A 24,368-nucleotide genomic window follows, 5' to 3' on the forward strand; every position below is an offset into this window, starting at 1 on the left:
TATTAAAAATATCCTATTGTTTTCATTGTTCACCACATTTATTGGCATTCAACATTACCTGACCTTGTGGTTTAGAAAGAAAAATCGTATGTGGCTCTTGGAAGAAAAATAAATCCAACAGAAGATCTTTATGCTTTTAGAAACTTGTAATCTAATTAGCAACATTTTAAGTACCGAAACGGAGTTTTTGTAATTTAAATTGCTATTAGTGTGGATTACTGCAGATTACCCTAGTACTCTGCTGCTTAACAGCTGAGGAAAAGATAAGTAGAAGTGAAACAGTCAGGTGGGATAAAGAATGTCAGGCTTCTTGAAAAAGATGAATTTTGCACTATGTATGAAAGTGAAAGTGATAGTCGCTCAGTCGTGTCTGTTTGCAATGCATGCTCTGTAGCCCACCAGACTCCTCTGTCCATGGAATTCTCCAGGCAAGAAAATTTGAGTGGGTGGCCATTCTCTTCTCCAGGGGACCTTCCCAACCCAGGGGTTGAATCCGGGTCTCCTGCATTGCAGGCAGATCCTTCACCATCTGAGCTGCCAGGGAAGTCCTATCCTATGTGTAGTATATAACGTACTTTCCATTGCAAGTAACAGAAAATTCAAGTCCAAGTGGCTTTTAAAACAAAGGGAATTTATTGGCTCCTGTAGCAGAAGAATTGAAAGGTAGATCTGGCTTTCAAAATAGGTTAATCTTGAGATGCATACGATTTTCAGGGTCTGGTTCTGTTTCTCTGCAATCTTTTCACTCTGCCCTCCTCAGCATGTTGGCATTATCTTTAGGAACCCCTCTTTTGGTGCCTGAAACACTGATTTCTGGGTTCTGGACTCTGTACACTCATCTCCCTCTTGGTAGTACATTGTCCTTGGATGAGGTTTGGAATTTTTGAGGCACCCTGAGTCTCTAAACCAATAATTCTGACTAGGGTTGGGAAATAGAATGCATATACTCTGTTACTGCATTGGGAGAGAAATTAAATTCTTCAGAAGCACCTGCATCTCAAATGTAAACAAGAACCTGTTAGGAAGGGGAAAGGAGAAATATGTGTTGAAAAGGTAACCAATAAACATTGGCTGGTCTTGAATTTTAAAGAAATGAATAATATAGACTGTGGATAAGACTGAGTAGGATTCCAACTAGAAGGACTGATGTGGCAATTAACATCATGAAGATTACTTTAGCTAGCATGTAAAGAAATTGCATGATATTGATGAATCACATGATAAGGAGTTTGTGGTTGGTTTTGAAGACTACCTTAATGATGTTAACTTTAGAAGCTGCATCCTGTGACTGGCACCTGTTGCATGAGTTGATGCAGCTGAAACTGATCACTTTTCAACTCTAGCTTCCCTCCATGGATATGGCAGATATAAGAAGAGCTGTTTCAAAGACATAAGCAAAATTATCAACATAAGCCTTTTAGTTATGTATGAGAAAAGCTATAGTCTTAGGGGATATTAAAGTTACCTGAATAAAGATTTTGTGGACTAAGAAATTACGTATAGCTTTTCTTGGTATAAATTGAGACTGTACTGATAGTTTTCTGTTCAGCTTACCCAGTTTCCACCATAGAAAGTGCCTTGAAATGATGCTCCATTGTTAGTAATATTTTAAAAACTGAAAAATGCACAATTTGCTGGTGTTAGGTTCTGTATTCCATTGCGAGTATATTCCTAAAACCAAATAAGAGTATACTGATGTAAAAGGTAGATGGGCTATCATTGAAAAGAAAATATACATTCTCTCTGTCATCTAAGAGAAGGTCTTGAAGCTGGGATAAGATCTGGGACAACTGAGATGCCGCTGAAGGAAAACAAAGTCTTCTTGTTTTATCTTTGTGATTATTTCATTATAGACTTGGAACGGTAGACTTGCGCAAAGTAGTCCCCATATTGGGAATAAGCTGGTTCTTAATTCACTGTAACAGAATTGGAGATGGATGGGGAGAAGTCCTGGTGAAGACTACTGAAGAAGGCTCTTGGCCTGTTGACTCTGAGAGTAGTGACATCCAGTAATCCTTAGGAGTAATTCTGTATGTTGTACTTACTTTCCATTTCACATAAATATTTAGTTACATATATGTACCTTAAATGTATAATTTTGCCTTTGCTCAGTTGTAGGGAATTGGAATAGACTTATATTAGACCTGAAATGGAGTAACTCAGAGGATGGTTTTAACTTTGACACTGATACCAGGGCTATGGTAATAGTGGTGGTCTCTTTTTGAGAAGTGTTGTGAAAAATGGAACCATATGCTTAGGAGGGTCAGCAGCAACAATAGAGGCAGTAGGGTTACCTGGTGAGGTGACTAGAAGAAAAGAAATACCCCTGAGTACAATGAAACATTTTCAGAAATATACTTGAAGTTAAGTAAGGGGACTCTCGTAAATAGCTGGAGACACTTTGAGGGGGTTATTAAACGAGAATGTAAATTTATATTGTACTCAAAGACAGGTGCATTTTCAAGAATATTTTGGCTAATATTATAAAGAACCACAGTAACAATGACACAAGAATGGTATTAGAGGAATATAATACAATACTATTAGCCATTTATAGAGTCAACCAGAGGACAAAATAAACTATATATCAAGGAGATCAGAGGAAGAATAAATGAGAAATATATCATTTTAATGAATTTAAAAATTTTACTATGTTTTAAAGAATCTTCAGGCTTTCAGTTTGACTGAAATATGTGCTGTGAATTGCGTGAGCTAACAGTAGTTAACAAGAAACAGTTGAGTCTGAAGGAAAAAAAATGAGAGAATAGGCTCTGAGATTCTAATCTTCTTTTTCAGTTATTGCCCAACATTTTAGCCCAACATTTCTGAGGTGACATCAAGTTTTCCCTTCCAAGAACACTGCCATGATTCTCAAACACCCATTTCATATGGTCTTTATTTTGTTTAGAAGCAAACCTTGATCAGAAAAAATAAAACCCTGAATGATTCCATATGCTGGTCATGTTTGTAACTCCTTTATGCCATAGAAGCAGTTTTAAGATAAGTAGAGTATCCAACACTGTTTCTATGTCCTTTTGTATTTTTATGGAATACATCACTTTGGTAATAATAAATCATATTTAAAATGCCAAGTTATTTCTATCAATATGAAAGAAAAAACTTTAATATAGCAGTATATATTTCCCCTGGAATTACTGTATTAGACCCTAAAAAGGTGACTTTTTGTGTTTTTACTTGTGTGTAAATGTGTCATTTGTTGTTTATTTAATAAAGTATTGTGCTAACTAGAGGGGGGACTTAAGAGGTGATCAGTATTGCTATGATGAGAAGACAGCAGTATGACATTGGTCATTGTTGTTGTCCAGTTGCCCACTCATGTATGACTCTTTGTGACCCCATGGACTGCAACATGCCAGGCTCTTCACTATCTCCCAGAGTTTGCTCATACTCTTGTCCATTGAATTGGTGATGCTATCCAACCATCTCATCCTCTGTCTTCCCCTTCTCCTCCTGCCTTCAGTCTTTCTCAGCATCAGCAATGAGTTGGCTCTTTGTAACAGGTGACCAAAGTATTGGAGCTTCAGTGTCAGCCCTTCCAATGAATATTTAGGGTTGATTCCCTTTAGGATTGACTAGTTGGATCTTATTGCAGTCCAGGGGACTCTCAAGAGTTTTCTTCAGCACCGCAGTTCAAAAGAACCAATTCTTCAGAGCTCAGCCTTCTTTATGGTCCAACTCTCATTTCTTTTTTTTTTTTTTAATATCAGCTTATCTTTATACAGTATGCATTTTGGTATACAGCATTTGATGTCAAACAATTACAAGTATGAAGATCAGCAAAATTCTTTGAGCTGTTTAACTGCTATTAATCTGTTAATATTTACAGAAATGTTTGTATATTTTATATATAGTAGAAAAATTACATATCTACATAGTTACTTGATATTAAATGTGAAAATAATTATTTCAATTTTAGCATATTTGTTTTTCAAGTTTGGATCTAATATTAACTTTATTTTTTAAATATAAATTTATTTATTTTAATTGGAAGCTAATTACTTTACAATATTGTATTGGTTTTGCCATCCGTCAACATGAATCCACCATGGGTGTACACGTGTTACCCACCCTGAACCCCCCTCCCACCTCCCTCCCCGTACCATTTCATTTCTATACATGTCATATCTAAGGTTTAATGGCAACAGTTACTTTTGTCAAATTTTGAATCACTGTTTAGTTTATAGCTGCCATGTGCTTTGTTAGCTAAATAATATTTAGCTCCAATTTCAGAGATCATTTTCAGTTTTAGTGATGATAATCATCCTGTGATTTAATGTTGGTCATTAAATCCATAGTCCAGAGATCCTGTACCAGGAAAATGATTCCCCAGAGCATTTGACTTTGAAGCCAGTGGGAAATAATTTTAAGAGTCCCAGAAGGATGGGGGAAATAGAGACTTCACTCTTAAATGGCACACACAAAATCTTGCATGATCTAGAAGTCAGGAGAGAAGCAGTAATTCAGCAAGAGCCTAGGTCAGACCCACCTACCTCCTGATCCTAGAGAGTCTCCTGGAGAGGCAGCAGTCAACTGCAGCTCACACTGGGAGCAGCTATTTTGGGAGTTCCTTCTGCCATGTGGATATTAGCCTTGGCAAGTGCCATGTTGGAATTTTCCTTTTGCTTATTGGCCCCAGGACTCAGAGCAGTCCTGGACTAATATTCTATAGGTGCTAGTTTTGAATTGCCTCAGATCAAGCAACTAACTTGGTGCACAGACCCACCCACCAGGTGATAGGCTGCCTTAAGATCCCCTGAGCCTACAACTGCCTCGGGACATGGCCTTTCCTGGGTTCTGCAGTCAGTTGCCTCTTGACCCAGTCCTGCCAACCAGTGAACTGTCAGCATACACACAAGGCAGAATTTAGAAATCAAAAGAACTGGGGACCAACAAGCCTACCAGAGTGCCCACAGCAGAAAGATCCATGCAGCCCTCATAGAGAAAACCCCTAGAGCAGATAAATATGGAAACAAAACGGGAGTACCCTGCTGGGACACAACGGACATCTCCTAGAAAAGGGTAATTCTTCAAGGTTGAGCAATATAATCAACCTCAGTCAGTCAGTTCAATTGCTCAGTCGTGTCCGACTCTTTGCGACCCCATGAATTGCAGCACGCCAGGCCTCCCTGTCCATCACCAACTCCCGCAGTTCACTCAGACTCCCATCCATCGAGTCAGTGATGCCATCCAGCCATCTCATCCTCTGTCATCCCCTTCTCCTCCTGCCCCCAATCCCTCCCAGCATCAGAGTCTTTTCCAGTGAGTCAACTCTTCGCATGAGGTGGCCAAAGTACTGGAATTTCAGCTTCAGCATCATTCCCTCCAAAGAAATCCCAGGACTAATCTCCTTCAGAATGGACTGGTTGGATTTCCTAGCAGTCCAAGGGACTCTCAAGAGTCTTCTCCAACACCACAGTTCAAAAGAATCAATTCTTCGGTGCTCAGCTTTCTTCACAGTCCAGCTCTCACATCCATATATGATCACTGGAAAAACCATAGGCTTGACGAGACAGACCTTTGTTGGCAAAGTAATGTCTCTGCTTTTGAATATGCTATCTAGGTTGGTCATAACTTTCCTTCCAAGGAGTAAGCGTCTTTTAATTCCATGGCTGCAGTCACCATCTGCAGTGATTCTGGAGCCCCCAAATATAAAGTCTGACACTGTTTCCACTGTTTCCCCATCTATTTCCCATGAAGTGATGGGATAAGATGCTATGATCTTCATTTTCTGAATGCTGAGCTTTAAGCCAACTTTTTCACTCTCCTCTTTCACTTTCATCAAGAGGTTTTTTAGTTCCTCTTTACTTTCTGCCATAAGGGTGGTGTCATCTGCATATCTGAGGTTATTGATATTTCTCCTGGCAATCTTGATTCCAGCTTGTGCTTCTTCCAGCCCAGCGTTTCACATGATGTACTCTGCATAAAAGTTCAATAAGCAGGGTGACAGTATACAGCCTTGACGTACTCTTTTTCCTATTTGGAACCAGTCTGTTGTTCCATGCCCAGTTCTAACTGTTGCTTCCTGACCTGCATATAGGTTCCTCAAGAGGCAGGTCAGGTGGTCTGGTATTCCCATATCTTGAAGAATTTTCCACAGTTTATTGTGTGTCCTCCTGACTTCTGCCCCTGACCTCGGACTTGGGGTAGCTCCTCTCGGCCACGCTCTGTGCGTCATCGCAGCCACCATAATCAACCTACCAGATAGATAAAAATAGAAACTCAGGCAAAATGAGGTGACAGAGGAACAAATTGCAAACAAAGGAAAAAGATAAAACCCAGAAGAAGAACTAAGTGAAGTAGAGGTGGACGATGTACCAAGGAGGAGTTCAGCATAGTTATTATAAAGATAATCAAAGTTCTCATGAGAAGAATGGATGTATAGAGCAAGAAAGTTAGATGTATTTAACACAGTTAGAAAATGTAAAGAGCAACCTAACAGAGATGGTTTACAGCAACTTAGTGAAAAGTACACTAGAAGGAATCAACAGTAGACTAAATATACAGAGGAATGGGTCAGTGAGTTGGAAGACAGAGTAGAAGAAATCAGTGATGCTGAACAGAAAAAGAAAAAAGTACACTTTGAGACTTTTGGGATTATATCAAGTATAGCAATATATGCAATATAAGAGTCCCGAAAGGAGAAGCGATAGAGATGGGGGTAAAGAATTTGTCTAAATAAATAATGGCTAAAAATTCCAAGGATGAGATGGTTGGATGGCATTGCTGACTCAATGGACATGAGCTTGAGTAAGCTTCAGGAGATGGTGAAGGACAGGAAGCCTGGTGTGCTGCAGTCCATGGAGTCCCAAAGAGTCGGACACAACTGAGCAACTGAACAACAAAAATTCCCTAGCCAGTGAAAAGGAACATAAGTACAGGCCCAGGAAGCACAGAGTTTCTTAAAAAAGATAAGCCCAAAGAGTTTCACACCAAGACATATTACCATTAAAAAGGCCAAAGTTAAAGATAAAGAGACAATATTAAGAAGTAACACAGGAAAAGCAATATGTTACATACAAGGGAATGCCCACAAGTCTATTTATTGGCCTTACTTTTCAGAAGAAACTATGAAGGCCAGAAAGGTGTCGCACAATTGTTTAAAGTGATGAAAAGGGAAAGCCTGAAACTGTGAATAATCTACTCTACAAGGCTCTCATTCAGATTTGATGATAACATTGATTCAATACTTGAAAAGCTACCAACAAACAAAAGTCCAGGACCGTATAGCCTCACAGGTGACTTCTACCAAGCATTTTAGAAAAGAGTTAAGCCCTTTCCTTCTTAAACTATTACAGAAAAGTACAGAAGAAGGAATACTTTCAAATTCATTATCTAAAAGGTCTCCATCACCCTGAAACCAGAATCAAAGATTTTACAAAAAAGATAATTACAAGACAATATCACTGATGAACATAGATTCAAGAATCCTTAACAAAATATCAGCAAATCAAATCCATGTGTATATCCAAAGGATCATACATCATGGTCAGGTAGAATTTATTTTATGTATGTAAGGATTGTTCAATATCTGCAAATCAGTCAGTGTGATAATGTTGTTTAGTTGCTCATTCATGTCCTTTGTGACCCCATGGACTGCAACACACCAGGCTTTCCTGCCCTTTACCATCTTCTGGAGTTTGCTCAAACTCATGTTCATTGAATCCATGATGCCATCCAACCATCTCTTCCGCTATTATCCCCTTCTCCTTCTGTGATAAACAATATTTATCTCCTCCTGTGATAAATCAATGTGATGAACCACATTAATAAATTCAAAAATAAAAACTGTATCTCAAGAGATGCAGAAAAGCTTTTGGCAAAATTCAGCATCCATTTATGATTTTAAAAAATCTCCAGCAAGTGGTCATAGAAAGAACATACCTCAATATAATAAAGACCATGTATGGCAAGCCCATAGCTAGCCATACATCATTATATTCAATGATGAAAACTGAAAGCATTTCTTCTAAGTTCAGGAACAAGACAAGGATGCCCACTCTTGCCACTTTTATTCAGCAGAGTATTGGATGTCCTAGCTACAGCAATCATACAAGGAAATAAAAGAAATCTAAATTCAAAAGTAAAAATTAAAACTGCTACTGTTTGCAGATGCCATGGTACTATACATTGAAAAGTCTAATGACAGCATCAAAAATCTTCTAGTGCTCATCAATGAATTTTGGAAAGTTGAAGGACACAGAATTAATATACAAAAATTATTGCATTTCTATGCACTAACAGCAAACTGTTAGAAAAATTAAGGAAACAATATTGTTTACAATTTCATGAAAGAGATTAAATATTTAATAGCTAGGAGAGTAAATCTATCTAAGGAGGTGAAAGACCTGAACTCAGAAACCTATAAGACACTGATGAAGAAACTGAAGACTAGACAAACATCACAATATATACCATCTCATGAATCGGAAGATTTAATATCATCAAAAGACTATACTACCCACCGAGACCTACAGATCAGTGCACTCCTTCTAAAAATACCAATGGCACTTTTTGTGGAACTTGAACAATTAATTATAATATTTGTGATCTTCCCTCATAGCTCAGTCAGTGAAGAATCTACCTGCAATGCAGGAGACTTGGGTTTGATTCCTGGCTTGGGAAGATCCCCTGGAGAAGGAAATGGCAACCCACTCCACTATTCTTGCCTGGAGAATTCCATGGACAGACCATGGGGTTGCAAAGAGTTGGACACAACTGAGCGACTGACACTTTCACTTTCATGGATCACAGCCTTATTATGGCAAAGAGGATTGCATGACCCGGTGAAGCTCTGAGCCATGCTATACAGAGTCACGCAAGACGGACAGGTCATAGTGAAGTGTTTTGACAAAACGTGGTCCACTGGAGGGGAGAATGGCAAACTACTCCAGTATTCTTGCCCTGAGAACCCCATGAACAGTATGAAATACCAAAAAGATATGATACCACAAAAGGAACCCTCAAGATTGGAAGGCCTCCAATATGCTACTGGGGAAGAACATAGGGCAATTACTAATAGCTCTGAAAAGAATGAAGTGGCTTGTCCAGAGCAGAGATGATGCTCAGTTGTGGATGTGTCTGATTGTGAAGTCCGATGCTGTAAAGAATAATATTGCATAAGAATCTGGAATGTTAGATCCATTCAGTTCAGTTCAGTCGCTCAGTTGTGTCTGACTCTGTGAGCCCATGAATCGCAGCACTCCAGGCCTCTCTGTCCATCACCAACTCCTGGAGTTTACTCAAACTCATGTCCATAGAGTCAGTGATACCATCCAGCCATCTCATCCTCTGTTGTCCCCTTCTCCTCCTGACCCCAATCCCTCCCAGCATTAGAGTCTTTTCCAATGAGTCAACTCTTCACATGAGGTGGCCAAAGTATTGGGGTTCGATCCTTCCAATGAACACTCAGGACTGATCTCCTTTAGAATAGACTGGTTGGATCACCTTGCAGTCCAAGGGACTTGCAAGTGTCTTCTCCAACACCACAGTTCAGAAGCATCAACTCTTTGGCACTCGTTTTCTTCACAGTCAAACACTCACTCCACACATGACCCCTGGAAAAACCATAGCCTTAACTAGATGGACCTTTATTGACAAAGCAATGTGTCTGCTTTTCAATATACTATCTAGGTTGGTCATAACTTTCCTTCCAAGGAGTAAGCATCTTTTAATTTCATGGCTACAATCACCATCTGCAGTGATTTTGGAGCCCCCCAAAATAAAGTCAGCTATTGTTTCCCCATCTATTTGCCATGAAGTGATAGGACCAGATGCCATGATCTTAGTTTTCTGAATGCTGGGCTTTAAGCCAACTCTTTCGCTCTCCTCTTTCGCTTTGAACAAGAGGCTTTTTAGTTCCTCTTCACTTTCTGCCATAAGGGTGGTGTCATCTGCATATCTGAGGTTGTTGATATTTCTCCTGGCAATCTTGATTCCAGCTTGTGCTTCTTCCAGTCCAGCGTTTCTCATGATGTACTCTGCACAGAAGTTCAATAAGCAGGGTGACAATATACAGCCTTGACGTACTCCTTTTCCTATTTGGACCCAGTCTGTCGTTCCAAGTCCAGTTCTAACTGTTTCTTCCTGACCTGCATATAGGTTCCTCAAGAGGCAGGTCAGGTAGTCTGGTATACCCATCTCTTTCAGAATTTTCCACAGTTTATTGTGATCCACACAGTCAAAGGCTTTGGCATAGTCAATAAAGCAGAAATAGATGTTTTTCTGGAACTCTCTTCCTTTTTCCATGATCCAGCAGATGTTGGCAATTCGATCTCTGGTTCCTCTGCCTTTTCTAAAACCAGCTTGAACATCTGGAAGTTCGTGGTTCATGTATTGCTGAAGCCTGACTTGGAGAATTTTGAGCATTACTTTATTAGCGTGTGAGATGAGTGCAATTGTGTGGTAGTTTGAGCATTCTTTGGCATTGCACTCCTGAGGTCAGGGGCGGTAACTGAGAGAGGAACTATCCCATGCCCGAGGTCAGGGGCCGAGAGTTAGATCCATTAATTAACCTAAATTGGAAAGTGAAGTGAAATCTCTCAGTTGTGTCCTACTCTTTGTGACCCCATGGACTGTAGCTACCAGGCTTCTCTGTCTATGGGTTTTTCCAGGCAAGAATACTGGAGGAGTTTCCATTTCCTTTTCTGGAGATCTTCCCAACCCAGGGATTGAACCCTGGTCTCCCTCATTGTAGGCAACGCTTTACTGTGTGAGCCACCAAGGTAAATTGGGTGTGGTCAAACAGGAGATGGTAAGAGTAAATATTGATATAGGAATCAGTGAACTAAAAAGGACTCGAATGGGCAAATTTAATTCAGAAGACCATTATATCTACTACTGTGGGCAAAAATCCCTTAGAAGAAATGGAGCAACCCTCAAAGTCACAAGAGAGTCCAAAATGCAGTCCTTGGGTACAGTCTCAAAAATGACAGAATGATCTTGGTTTGTTTCCAAGGCAAACCATTCAACATCACAGTAATCCAATAATACCCCAACCACTAATGCCAAAGAAGCTGAAGTTGATCAGGTCTATGAAGACCTACAAGACATTCTAGAATGAACACCAAAAAAGATGTCATTTTTATCATAGGAGATTGGAATGCCAAAGTAGGATGTTAACAGTTACCTGGAGTAACAGGCAAGTTTGACCTTGGAATCCAAAATGAAGCAGGGCAAAGGCTAACAGTTTCGTCAAGAGAACACGCTGATCATAGCAAGCACCTTTTACCAACGACAGAGGAGATGACTCTACACATGGACATTGCCAAATGGTCAATACTGAAATTAGATTGATTATATTATTTGCAGCTGAAGATGGAGAATCTCTATGCAGTCAGCAAAAACATGACCTGGAGTTGACTATGGTTCAGATCATGAGTTCCTTACTGCAAAATTTAGGCTTAAATTGAAGAAAGTATGGAAAACCACTAGGTCATTCAGGTATGACCCAAATTGAATCCCTTTTGATTATACAGTGGATGTGATGAATAGATTCAAGGGATAAGATCTGGTAGACAGAGTGCCTGAAGAACTACAGACTGAGGTTCATAACATTGTACAGGAGGCAGTGAATGACCAAAACCATCCCAAAGAAAAATGACTTGGATAACCAAGATGGTGTGGTTACTCACCTAGAGCCAGATATCCTAAAGAGTGAAGTCAAGTGGGCCTTAGAAAGCTTGCCTATGAACAAAGCTAGTGGAGGTGATGGAATTCCAGTTGAACTATTTTAAATCCTAAAAGATGATGTTGTTAAAATGTTGCACTCAGTATGCCAGAAAATTTGGAAAACTCAGCAGTAGCCACAGGACTGGAAAAAGTCAGTTTTCATTCCAATCACAAAGAAGGGCAATGACAAAGAATATTCAAACTAGCATAAAATATTTCTCATTTCATATGCTAGTAAGATTATGCTCAAAATCCTTCAAGCTAACCTTCAGCAATATGTGAACCTAGAACTTCCAAATGTACAAGCTGGATTTAGAAAAGGCAGAGGAACCAGAGATCAAACTGCCAACATTCATTGGGTCATAGGTAAAACAAAGAAATCCCAGAAGACATCTACTTCTCCTTCATTGATGATATGAAAGCCTTTGACTGTGTGGATCAAAACAAACTGGAAAATTCTTAAAGAGATGGAAATACCAGACCACTTTACCTGTGTCCTGAGAAACCTTTATGTGAGTCAAGAAGCAACAGTTAGAACTGGATGTGGAACAATGGACTGTTGCAAAATTAGGAAGGAATACAGGAAGGCTGTACATTGTCACCCTGCTTATTTAAGTTATATTCAGAGTACATCATGTGAAATGCTGGGCTAGATAAATCACAGACCGAAAGTAAGATTACCAGGAAAAATATCAGTAACCTCAGATATGCAGATGATACCACTCTAGTGGCAGAAAGCAAAGAGGAACTAAAGAGCTTATTGATAAGGCTGAAAGAGGAGAGTTAAAAAGCTAGCTTAAAATTCAACATTAAAAAAAACTAGGATCATGGTATCTGTTCCTATCACTTCAGAGCAAATAGATGGGGAAAAAGTGGAAGCAGTGCCAGACTTTATTTTCTTTGGCTCCAAAGTCACTGTGAATGTCCACTGAAGCTATGAAATTAAAAGACGCTTGGTTATTGGAAGAAAAGTTCTGACAGGGCCTGACACTGTATTAAAAAGCAGAGATATTACTTTGCCAACAAAAGTCCATATAGTCAAAACTATGGTTTTTCCAGTAGCCATGGATGGATGTGAGGGTTGGACTGTAAGGAAGCTGAGCCACTCAAAACTGATGCTTTTGAATTGTGCTGGAGAAGACTTTTGAGAGTTCCTTGGTCTGCAAGGAGATCAATCCTGTCAATTTCAAAGGAAATCTACCCTGAATATTCATTAGAAAGATGATGCTGAAGCTGAAACTCCAATGCGCTGGTCACCTGATGCGAAGGGCTGATCATTGGAAAAATCCCTAATGCTGGGAAAGATTGATGGCAGGAGGAGAAGGGGGCAACAGAGGATGGCCTCACCAACTTAGTGGGCATGAGTTTGAGCAAACTCCAGAAGATTGTGGAGAAACAGGGAAACCTGGTATAGCAGGGAAACCTGGGATGCTGCAGTCCACGGGCTCTCAAATGTTGGACATGACTTAGTGGCTGAAGAACAAGCCAAGACAATCCTGAGAAAGAACAGAACCGATAGAATCATGCTCCCTAACTTCATATTATATTACAAAATTACAGAGCAAAATTAATATGTAAATACAGTACAAGCACAAAAATGGACATGTAGAGCAATGGGACAGAATAGAGTCCCAGAATAAACCCCATGGATTTATGGTCAGCTAATCTGCAACATTGGAGGCGAGAATTTACAATGGAGAAAAGTAGTCTCTTCAATAAGTGTTTTTAGGAAAACTGGACAGTTTTATATCAAATAGTAATACTAAAGTATTTTGTAACATCATATAGAAAAATAAACTCATAATGGATAAAATGTTAAATATAAGAGCAGAAACCTTAAAACTCCTAGAAGAAAACTTAAGGAAAACACTTTTTGGCACAAATCATCACAGTATCTTTTTGGGTCTGTCTCCAAAAGCAAAGGAAATAAAAAATTAAACAAACATAACCTAATTAAACTGAAGTTTTACACAATAAAGGAAACCATTGACAGACAAAAAGATAACCTATTGAATGGAAGAAAATATTTGCAAATTGTATGACCAAAAAGATTTAATAGCTAATATATATTATATAGATAGCTCATTCAATGCAACATCAAAAAAATAAACTGCCAAACAAAAAATGAACTGAAGACCTGGAGAGACATTTTTCTAAAGAAGACATGCAGATGGCCAACAGGCACATGAGAAGATGCTCAACATCATTAATCACCAGATTAATGCTAATTAAAACCACAATGAGATATCACTTCACAACTGGCAGAATGGCTATCATCAAAAAGACCAAAGTAACAAATGATGACCAGGACGTAGATGTAAAGGAATGTTGGTACACTTTCGGTGGGAATGGAGATTGGTGTAACCACTGTGGAAAACCAGTATGGAAGTCCCTCAAAAAACTAAAAATAGAACTACCATATGACCTAGCAATTCCAGTACTGTGTTTTTATTTTTAAAAAAGCACTACTTTAGAAAGAACCCTAGTATTCTTAAGCAGCACTATTTACAATAGTGGGCAGAGGGAAGGGAGAAAGGGCAACGTAGGAATGTGGAATTAAAAGGCCCAAACTACTATATATAAAAGAAATAAGCTATAAGAATATTTAATACAACACAGGGTATATAACTTATGTTTTATAACTATAATGGAATAAACCTTTAAAATATAAATCACTATGTTGCATAGCTGACTTATATTGTACTTCAAATGTACCTCAATAAGAAAAAAATTGTATTTAATGATAGTAAAGTGACTTTTCAATAATTTAGTCACAATGGAAAACTAAAATATATTTCCAATTAGGAGAAATATTTTGTTACTATTATAAAAGTTTTTAATTAGTATAAAAATATTTTAAATATTAGCCTAAAGTCACTGAGAATTTTAAGTAACATTTTCCTCTCAAATTTTGCTTCTTTAGAAGAATTCATACTTTTTTTGCTAAACTCTTTATTAAAAATATAATCTTACATTCTTAAAGTTGTTTAAAAGATGTGAGATAAATCAGTTGTTTCCTATATTCTTTAATGATGAATTTAAGTGTGATAAAAGATCTTTCAGGTTATTTAAACTTTAAATTTTGCATAAATATGTGTTTGAACAGCTTGGCAATATTTTATAACTCATTTTATATTTTATAACTCTTTAAAAAACAAATTTGTAGATGTCTTTTGCTGTATCCTTTTGCAGTTTACCATGTTTGGGGGATGCCTGATCTAGAAAAGTCAATAAAAGCAAACATTGTTGTTTACAGATTTCACTACTAATTTCCCATGAAACTTGGTGGCATAGTTCCTTATTTAATAGGTGAAGTTTTTATCCACTCCTCCCCTTTTCTCCCTTCCTTTCCCTGACTTCTCCATTCACTTCTTATCTCTTGCTTCCTCTCCTCTCTTCTTCCTTTCGTCCTCTTCCTATTAATCAAGAATAACTCCATTGTCATTGGGAAATAAAAGTCACAATGTTGTAGTGTGGAGGTTTCTTTGGTATTAACAGTTTTTTAGTTTTTGCCATGTGGAAATGATGAGATTCATGGATGAAAATTTTCTTGAGGGCATGGGGCCTGTCTTCTTTATTATATCCCTGTGCTAACACGGTAGAACATAATGGGCACTTTAGTTATAAACTCCAGTAAAATAACCATATAAAAATGATCTTGAACCTCACTGCTAGTTTATGCTCATAATTAAATTTAGGATTCCTTGATTCCTTTTGGTAACATTAGTTACTTTTAGTCATTTCCTTGACTAAAAGTCAGAGAAGGCGATGGCACCCCACTCCAGTACTCTTGCCTGGAAAATCCCATGGACGGAGGAGCCTGGTAGGCTGCAGTCCATGGGGTCGCTAAGAGTCAGACACGACTGAGCGACTTCACTTTCACTTTTCACTTTCATGCATTGGGGAAGGAAATGGCAACCCACTCCAGTGTTCTTGCCTGGAGAATCCCAGGGATAGGGGAGCCTGGTGGGCTGCCGTCTATGGGGTTGCACAGAGTTGGACATGACTGAAGAGGCTTAGCAGCAGCAGCAGACTAAAAGTATGTAATGGTATCAGTTATTTCTAGTCCCTTTCTATAATATTTGATATCTTTAAAAAAAGTATTAACTACTAAGTTTCCTGGACCATGGCATCTGGAAATAAATTTCAGCATTTTAAAGTGTTTTTTTTTTTTTTTCCTTTAAAAGTGTTATAGTTCAATTTTAAATGATGTTTAATTTCTTTATGTAGAAAAAGACCAGTTAAATACCTGTGGGACTACATTACTAGAAAGTTTCTTTAAGTGTCATATTTTCTATTATATTGATTGTGGATGAGAGAGTGGGAAAGCTTTGGTAACACTAGCCTTGGATGGCTTAGAGGAAGTTGAGAGTTACAGTCTGTTGATCCTTTCTGGTCAGGGAGGTAAATCCTTTCTGTCTTAAGCGGCTAAATATTGTGACTGGCATTGTTATCCTAATGCACCTCATCAGATTTTGGCAACGGTTTTTATGTTTCTAATTCTCATATGATTTTAGATGAGAGTATGATTATTTAGAATTTAAAATACAAATATTTCCGTAGATAGCTGATAATGAATAGGTGATTTATGGCCTAAAGCTTACTTTGTTCTTTGCTTTGTCAGGCAAACATCCATAAATGAATTAATGAAACAAAAATAATGTACTTCTTTTCCTTATATTTAAAATTTATTTTATAGTAAGGATAATTTGGATAAATACCAGCTCACAAATTAATATAAGTTGACATAGTCATTACTTGCCTTTATATGAAATCAGTTGTGCAGTTATCTAGAAAATTTTGGCAAATGTTTGATAATCTGGATGAAAGATTGTTGATCTGATTCCATATTTAAAATATTAGAAACATTTTCACTTTCTAAAGCTTTGTTTAAAATATGTATATTCATAATTTGTTCAGATGTTGTAGATATGAATATGTTTTGATTTAAAGGTTGTTAAGTTATGTCCATTTGTTACTTCTATAGCTGGAAATTCCTAGTATAATGATCAGTAATGACTGATATATTTTCCCCTCAGAGACAGAGTGAATACACATATGGTTATTTTGGAAGGCACTTCAGATGCCAAGATTGTCAAATATTTGGATTTCAAATTTGGGGTCACTAGTATTGAAAACATTTAGAAAACATGAGTGACTCAGAAAGTCTTATAATTAAGAGTAAGTGTTGAAGGAGGAACAGTTTCCATAATTCAGAATCTGGATTTATGTTAAAATTATCACAGTCAATGTAATTATAAATACGAGATCTGTAGGACCTTAATTATGAGAACAAGGTCACAGAAGCAAAGACTGGAAATTCATCTGTGAAATGTTGGGAAGATGGAAGTCACCTGGTTTTTCTTTATCTAAGAAATAGCCAACATAGGCTTCTCCAAACACAATTAAAATTTTATTGACAATTTAGATTTATTGGCACTATAGCTATAACTCAAGAGAATTATCATGTGAAATTATAAATGTTGGCTGTACCATGTTGATGCAGACTTCCCTGGTGGCTCAGATGGTAAAGAATCTGCCTGCTATGCAAGAGACCCGGATTCGATCCCTGGTTCAGGAAGAGCCCCTGGAGAAGGGAATGCTACCCACTCCAGTATTCTTGCCTGGAAAATTCCATGGACAGAGAAGCCTGGCAGACTGTAGTCCATGGGGTCACAAACAGTTGGACATGACAGCAACTAATACGCTTTCTTTATGCTGAGGCAGAGAGACCAACATAATAACAAATAGAGTCATGAGAACATACAGGCATTATACAAACCTTTTATATATATTCTTACATACTTGAAAAAGGATTTCCATAGAACTGGACATGGAACAACAGATTGGTTCCAAATAGGAAAAGGAGTACATCAAGGCTGTATATTGTCACCCTGCTTATTTAACTTATTTGCAGAGTGCATCATGAGAAACGCTGGAATGGAAGAAACAAGCTGGAATCAAGATTGCCAGGAGAAATATCAGTAACCTCAGATATGCAGATGACACCACCCTTATGGCAGAAAGTGAAGAGGAACTAAAAAGCCTCTTGATGAAAGTGAAAGAGGAGAGTGAAAAATTTGGCTTAAAGCTCAACATTCAGAAAATGAAGATCATGGCATCCAGTCTCATCACTTCATGGGAAATAGATGGGGAAACAGTGGAAACAGTGTCAGACTTTATTTTTTTGGGCTCCAGAATCACTGCAGATGGTGACTGCAGCCATGAAATTAAAAGACGCTTATTCCTTGGAAGAAAAGTTATGACCAACCTAGATAGCATATTCAAAAGCAGAGACATTACTTTGCCGACTAAGGTCCGTCTAGTCAAGACTATGGTTTTTCCAGTGGTCATGTATGGATGTGAGATTTGGACTGTGAAGAAGGCTGAGCGCTGAAGAATTGATACTTTTGAGCTGTGGTGTTGGAGAAGACTCTTGAGAGTCCCTTGGACTGCAAGGAGATCCAACCAGTCCATTCTGAAGGAGATCAGCCCTGGGATTTCTTTGGAAGGAATGATGCTAAAGCTGAAACTCTAGTACTTTGGCTAACTCATGCAAAGAGTTGACTCATTGGAAAAGACTCTGATGCTGGGAGGGATTGGGGGCAGGAGGAGAAGGGGATGACCGAGGATGAGATGGCTGGATGGCATCACCGACTCGATGGACGTTGAGTCTGAGTGAACTCCAGGAGATGGTGATGGACAGGGAGGCCTGGCGTGCTGTGATTTGTGGGGTCACAAAGAGTCAGACAAGACTGAGCAACTGAACTGAACTGAACTGAACTGAAGAGGTTGAAAATTATGACCAAATATATAGTCTTTAAGTCTTTGTTTTATCTATGCTAACTGAGCAGTCAGGCCTTCTCAAAATTTATTCCAATGGATTACATTTTTGTATTAAAAAAAAAAAGTCTCTGAAATAGCATTTTAATGCACTGAGGACAATAATTATTTCTTGGTTGATGTGGTGGAAAAGAGCTAACTTACAAATTTAGTTTTTCTTGGTTCATGTTATATCCTGATAATATAGTACATGTAGGTACAAGATAGGAAAAAGAAAGAACATTTGTAAATGTTTCTGGTAGCAAGCATGTGCTTCTGTTTCTAACAGTGAAAGGAAGAAAATTTGTAAAGGTTTCTGCCCACATTTTAAAAGGTTTCTTTTTGTTTTTATTGTCATCACTATTTTAAAAATTTTTTTAGTTTTTTAGTTTAAGGATAATTGCTTTACAGAATTTTGTTGGTTTCTGCCAAACATCAACATGCATCAGCCATAGGTATATATATGTCCCCTCCCTCTGAAGGCACATACCTCTATTTTGAGGTAGTGTGTTAGTGTTTGTTGGTGGTTGCATGGATATAGTCAGGGAGGAGGGAACATTACTATACAAGTTTAGTTAATACGATTTCTATTTGGGGTGCAAGTGTTGATTCCTTACAAAATGCAGAGCACAGGTAAACATCACCTGGAGCCATAATTTAAATAGAATAGGTTATTTATCAAATTGAGTAATATCAGAAAACTGCAACAAATGTATGCTCTCTAAACAAAGTATCCATAAGTTCTTTCCATGTCTGCTATTTATACTTCCTTCAATTTTTGGTGCAATTTGACCCTTTCTTGCTGTTTCATATGCCTCCTTCTCATCTCTACTTACTGAGCAGTTATACATATTTCAAATTTAGGTGAAGTAAAGTCATCCCTGATCCAACTGCAGACAAAATTAACCACAGAGCCATAAATATTAGGTTTAAACAAATTATTTGCTTTTATGTCTGTCTTCACATTTAGATTATATTTATTATAAGGGCAGAATTGTGCCATTTTCTAACTCAATCCTTTAAAAAATCTATTGAATTGAATAAGATAATTTAATGGTTAATGGTTTTGTATTTCTCTGTAACTCATGCATAAATGCTAGTTTTCTTCTATTTATGGCTTGACATTGTTTAATGTTTTTCTATAGGAAATTTCATATTTCCAATGTCCAATTTTACCTTTTTCATTTCTGAGTTTTTCTTCCTAAATCTTCCCTCAAGCTTTTGCCCTAAAACTCCAAAAGATAAGGAGAGGAATTTCCTTGGATAACCTACTTAGGAAAAAAAAAACCAACCTCTTTTTTAGTGAGAGCCTGTAAAATTTCTTGTATTCATAGATACTCTGTAATTCCTTTAAGAATTCAGTGTTCAGAAAGACTACTGGCTTGTCTTTTATGTACCCTGAATAGCTCAGTTGGTCAAGAATCCTCCTGCAATGTAGTAGACCTCGGTTGGAGTCCTGGCTTGGGAAGATGCACTGAAGAAGGGAAAGGCTACCCATTCCAGTATTCTGGCCTGGAGAATTCAGTGGACTCTATAGCCCATGGAATCACAAAGAGTCAGACAAGACTGAGCAACTTTCATTTGTGTACATTTGTACACCACAGAAAGGAAGACACTTTCCCTCTATTTTATAGTTTCATGATTTAATCTCAGCTGAGTCCCCAAAAAGTTTGTCAGCAGCCCGATGTTTAAATGTAATGCTCTTGCTTCCCTTTCACCTTAGTTGAAATAGAATTATTGACAGAAATTATTTTTTGGAGGGAAATTAAGAATGATAATGTGGTACCCCTTACAATTACTAAATAGCATGCCTATTTTTATTTGTTTTGGGGGATGTGTAGTAACAGTTGAAATGAATTGGTGTAAAATTTGGCAGAGAGACTTTCAACTCAGCTGCTGCTGCTGCTGCTGCTAAGTTGCTTCAGTTGTGTCCAACTCTGTGCAACCCCATAGACGGCAGCCCACCAGGCTCTGCCATCCCTGGGATTCTCCAGGCAAGAACGCTGGAGTGGGTTGCCATTTCCTTCTCCAATGCATGAAAGTGAAAAGTAAAAGTGAAGTCACTCAGTCGTGTCCTACTCTAAGCGACCCCATGGACTGCAGCCCACCAGGCTCCTCTGTCCATGGGATTTTCCAGACAAGAGGACTGGAGTGGGTGCCATTGCCTTCTCCATTCAACTCAGTTCAGTTCAGTTCAGTCGCTCAGTCATGTCCGACTCTGCAACACCATGAATTGCAGCACACCAGGCCTCCCTGTCCATCACCAACTCCTGGAGTTCACTCAGACTCACGTCCATCGAGTCGGTGATGTCATCCAGCCATATCATCCTCTGTTGTACCCTTTTCCTCCTGCCCCCAATCCCTCCCAGCATCAGAGTCCTTTCCAATGAGTCAACTCTTTGCATGAGGTGACCAAAGTACTGGAGTTTCAGCTTTAGCATCGTTCCTTCCAAAGAACACCCAGGGCTGATCTCCTTCAGAATGGACTGGTTGGATCTCCTCGCAGTCCAAGAGACTCTCAAGAGTCTTCCCCAACACCACAGTTCAAAAGAATCAATTCTTCAGCACTCAACTTTCTTCACAGTCCAACTCTCATATCCATACATGACCACTGGAGAAACCATAACCTTGACTAGATGGACCTTTGTTGGCAAAGTAATGTCTCTGCTTTTCAATATGCTATCTAGGTTGGTCATAACTTTTCTTCCAAGGAGTAAGCATCTTTTAATTTCATGGCTGCAATCACCATCTGCAGTGATTTTGGAGCCCCCCGAAAATAAAGTCTGACACTGTTTCCACTGTTTTCCCATCTATTTCCCATGCAGTGATGGGACCAGATGCCATGATCTTCATTTTCTGAATGTTGAGCTTGAAGCCAACTTTTTCACTCTCCACTTTCACTTTCATCAAGAGGCTTTTTAGTTCCTCTTCACTTTCTGCCATTAGGGTGGTGTCATCTGCCTATCTGAGGTTATTGATATTTCTCCCGGCAATCTTGATTCCAGCTTGTGCTTCTTCCAGCCCAGTGTTTCTCATGATGTACTCTGCATAGAAGTTCAATAAGCAGGGTGACAATATACAGCCTTGACATACTCCTTTTCCTATTTGGAACCAGTCTGTTGTTCCATGTCCAGTTCTAACTGTTGCTTCCTGACCTGCATATAGGTTTCTCAAGAGGCAGGTCGGGTGGTCTGGTATTCCCATCTCTTTCAGAATTTTCCACCGTTGATTGTGATCCACACAGTCAAAGGCTTTGGCATAGTCAATAAGGCAGAAATAGATGTTTTTCTGGAACTCTCTTGATTTATCGATGATTCAGCGGATATTGGCAGTTTGATCTCTGGTTCCTCTGCCTTTTCTAAAACCAGCTTGAGCATCTAGAGGTTAACGGTTCACGTATTGCTGAAGTCTGGCTTGGAGAATTTTGAGCATTACTTTACTAGCGTGTGAGATGAATGCAATTGTGTGGTAGTTTGAGCATTCTTTGGCATTGCCTTTCTTTTGGGTTTGACACCTAAAATCTTAGTCTGTGATTTCTGATTTTGTTTTGACCTCAGTTTTGTCATTTGCAAATTGAACTACAGAACAAACTGGTTATTTTCTAGGCTACACTTCTCAATCTCTTATCTCTGTCAATGTAATATGTAAATTTGCCATTATTCACCAGAATGACCTGCTGCTGTTTCCTTTTGTTTTTCATATATAATTATTTATCGATGGTCTTTTCAAAGCAATGGGCACAGGCAAAACAGAAGGGAGTAAATTATTAGGTTTATGATGTAACATTTTGCCAGTGGCTTTTGCCCTTATCCCAGTCTTTATTATTTGTACTGTTAGAAAGAGGGTGGTGGTGAAAGTAGGGTCTTACAGCCCCTGTATTCCATTGGACCCTAAGGTTTTCAGGAGCTCACTTGATATGCCCAAACAATACCAGTATGTCCCTCAACCTAAGGGGCAGCACTCACATTGTTTTCTATGTTAGTAGCGCCCTCTGCAGCTTCAGAAATTAAAAAAAAAACTATATCCTGGCTTTTGCCAGATTTTGAATTATAGCACTTGGAGTTCAGCATGACATTCTTGGTCTCAAGTGAGACTTCACCATCCTAAAAGAAAAAAACCTTGCACAGATTTTTTTTTTTTTTAATGATACCAAGAAAGAAATCTTTAAGAGGAGAAAGATGATAAAGAAGGAGCAATATTTATCAGGGAAGAGAAGGCCGATGATTTTTGATTCCTGCCTATAGCTCTGGATATGAGAGCCGATTTCAAGTAATCATGACTCACAAGCTTAATTATAGAAAGGTAGTCTCTTCAAGGCATTATAACATCATCTGTAACAATGGGCATCTATTACCTGTTGCATTTGTTTTTTCACTTTTATGAATTCACCTAATCCCCAAAGGTAATAATTTATTTTAAAAAGTCACTTGCCCTCCCTTTCCACCTCTTGCCAAAAATTTTTTCTTTAGTTTTGTTGAAACAACAACAAAAAAGCATTGTTGCTGCAACTGTATTTTCACAGTAGATGATGTAACTACACCCATTTTGACTAACAATTTTACAGAGGGCATTTTTTGAAGGATGGAGAGGCATTATCACAATAATTCTGTTTTGATTTTATCCTATATCCTACAGAGTAAAATGAGAAAAACTGTTATCCTAAAAGTCTGTATTAATGATACCTCTCTTCCTTTTTTTCTAGCTATAGGTTTCTTTAAAATTATAAGCTTTTATACTGGAGCCAATTATACAGAGTGAAGTAAGCCAGAAAGAAAAACACCAATACAGTATACTAAGACATATATATGGAATTTAGAAAGATTGTAACGATAACCTTGTATGTGAGACAGCAAAAAAGACACAGATGTATAGAACAGTCTTTTGGACTCTGTGGGAGAGGGAGAGGGTGGGATGATTTGGGAGAATGGCATTGAAACATGTATAATAGCATGTAAGAAATGAATTGCCAGGTCTAGGTTCGATGCAGGATATAGGATGCTTGGGGCTGGTGCACGGGGATGACCCAGAGAGATGGTATGGGGAGGGAGGTGAGAGGGGGGTTCAGGAATGGGAACTTATGTACACCCATGGTGGATGCATATTGATGTATGGCAAAACCAGTACAGTATTGTAAAGTAAAATAAAGTAAAATTAAAAAAATATAAATAAATAAAAATAAAGGTAAGATGATTCAAAAAAAATAAAAAATTTAAAAAAATTATAAGCTTTTAAAAATATGTAAGATAATTATATATGTCATTGATATGACTTCATCTTTTAGCAAGATTTTCATCATCTATAGAAAGAGGAGAAATAATCTGATGTGATATATTATAAGGGAAAAGTAACTTTCAACTTTATCCAAAGTTAGTATTCCCAGGTTGTAATCCTTGTAGGAGAAAAAGACAGCTACCTTTCTAGTGGCTTTCAGTGTTGCCACCTACATCTGGATCCCTTTCCACCCTTATTGGTACCTCATCTGATTTACCATTACATATTTCTGGGACACTTTCAGTTCTTTCAGTTTGTGTAATATGTTCTGCCAACTACTTCTTCTGACTATACTTATTCATTTTCATATGTAGTTAAAAATCTCACTCAATGTCTATTAAACTTAAAAATATAAAAAAATGCTCCTATTCTGCCTAATATTGGTAAATAAATTAAGTGAAATAGACATAGTGCATGATGTATATGTATTAATATTATATATTGTTTGAATATTATATGTCATTCTGCCCTTATAAAATTTCATTTCTTTACCCTTATAGAAATCAGTACAGTCATAATACAGATGACTAATGAGTCATTTAATGACCAGTAATCTAAATTACATTTCTTTGTCTTAAAATTTTTCA

Source organism: Capra hircus, chromosome 21, assembly GCF_001704415.2.
Source record: "Capra hircus breed San Clemente chromosome 21, ASM170441v1, whole genome shotgun sequence".
Taxonomy (NCBI): Eukaryota; Metazoa; Chordata; class Mammalia; order Artiodactyla; family Bovidae; genus Capra; species Capra hircus.